The sequence below is a fragment of the Molothrus ater genome, unplaced genomic scaffold (assembly GCF_012460135.2).
Source record: "Molothrus ater isolate BHLD 08-10-18 breed brown headed cowbird unplaced genomic scaffold, BPBGC_Mater_1.1 matUn_MA521, whole genome shotgun sequence".
NCBI classification, from domain to species: domain Eukaryota; kingdom Metazoa; phylum Chordata; class Aves; order Passeriformes; family Icteridae; genus Molothrus; species Molothrus ater.
In genome coordinates this window covers 10,538-12,165 of record NW_023416699.1, presented here as the reverse complement: position 1 = coordinate 12,165, position 1,628 = coordinate 10,538, and the positions used below count along the sequence as shown (strand labels likewise).

Below are 1,628 nucleotides of genomic sequence, written 5' to 3'. Positions count from 1 at the left end.
GATTTCTGTCCGTGTCGTGTCCCCGTTGTCTGTCACGTCTTGTCTGTCCCGTGTCACGGGTGTGCGCACACACATTTGTGCCGGAGCTGCTCTGCCCTGCCGCATAGCGTGGTGCAATAGGAGAAGTCCCGGGGACTTGAAGTTTGTAATGTGGGGTGTAGTTGGGCTCTAGGTGGGATTTGTAGATGGACACAGGATATCTGGAGCTCTTAAGTTATCCTGCCACAGTTTGACTCTTGTCCTGACTTTTTTTTCAGGTTCAGATGGATTAAATGTGTGCCAGAGGGCCCCATCCTGGGTGAGTGGTTTCCCCTGAGCAGGTGAGGCACCATTTGTCTCTGCAGCAGAAGTGTATGTGGTGACTCTGTTACAGCTCTGTTCTTTGTCTTTCTTTTTAGGAAGTAAATCTGGATACCAGCAGTCAAGGTGAGCAGTGGAGAGAAGTAGTTGTTATTGCTCCGGTCTCAGTTTCTGGTGCTGCTCTAAGTTTCCATTCTCTTTTTTGTGCCTTAGGCAATCCAATCGGAGCCTGCCAAGCCCCCGTCACCAGCCGGCTGATGCACCGGGTTCCCTGCACGTGTGAGCCCTGTGGATGCGTTACAGGATCTGGTGATGAAGCCCTGATCTTTTCTATTTAAAGGTGCCATCTAGGTGGTCTTGGGCAGCTGCCAAGGAGTTGCGGTGAGTAGGGGAAGCAGGAAGGAGCAGCGAGGGTCCCGTCAGGTTTCAGCCATGCCACATGACCTCGTCTCCTCTTACCCCAGGCTTAACCCGTGACAACGGCATCAGCCTCGGGGCGCGGCCGAAGGGTGCGGCCCCAGGAGCTGGGCATTCTTAGGAGAACGGTGAGTGGCAGAATTGTTGGGTTTTGGCCAGTGTGCTGCAGAGATCATGCATTGATATTTGCATTTCTTTCATGTAGCTGACTAAGAAACAACAGGGAGTTGTTGAACAACAGTGCCAGCAGGAACTTCCCAGATGTTGAGGCTGCCTTCTTTTGCACCTGACACGGACCTGCATCCCCAGATGTCTGAGAGATAAGTAGAGGCGTACAACCCACAGAGGGGATGAAAGCAGGGTGCAGGGTAGGGACCCACCGGGAGGGGTTTTTGAGTCTCCTTTGGAGATGGGGGTGTCCATGAAGCGGACACCCTTAGGCCCCATAAAAGCAAAGCCTGACTTTTCATCACAGTGCTGAGGTGCGCAGGGCAGAGCAGTCCCGGTGTGTATCGTGTCACTTGTCTTTTGTGTATTATGCGTGTTTGGATATGTCATGTCTTTTATCTTAGGCCTTGGAGGGGCCTGTCAGGAGCCCTGGCATCATTGTTAGTATCTGATCTCTGCATTCCTCGGCCTGGCACCAATGCCATAGAACTTTCGCCTTAGGAGCTCACACAGGCATCAGACTCTCTTCTCTCTTTAGAAGCATCCGGTCGGATGTCTTTTCAGGTCTTGTTCTGAGCTGTGTTGACAGCTCTGCCCCACCAGGATCTATTATGGCGGACTAGGACTCGAAAGAACGTGAGGGCAGGTAGAGGCTTCTGGCCGTAGGATTCTCGGGCATCCATCTTTGCAGTTCTTGGAATAAATCATTCGGTTAGCATCTTCTTCCTCCAGGTTTCTCTGAG

The 1,628-nt window shown here is 52.2% G+C and overlaps 1 long non-coding RNA gene across 1 annotated transcript; it reads left to right on the top strand.

Annotated features, from left to right (window-relative positions):
* Window positions 1-304: 304 nt before the first annotated feature.
* On the top strand, window positions 305-1,081 carry LOC118701223 (uncharacterized). Its single transcript, XR_004982444.2, has 4 exons — window positions 305-426; window positions 514-681; window positions 765-845; window positions 923-1,081. It is a non-coding gene; the product is annotated as an uncharacterized LOC118701223 (long non-coding RNA).
* The last annotated feature ends 547 nt before the right edge of the window (window positions 1,082-1,628 follow it).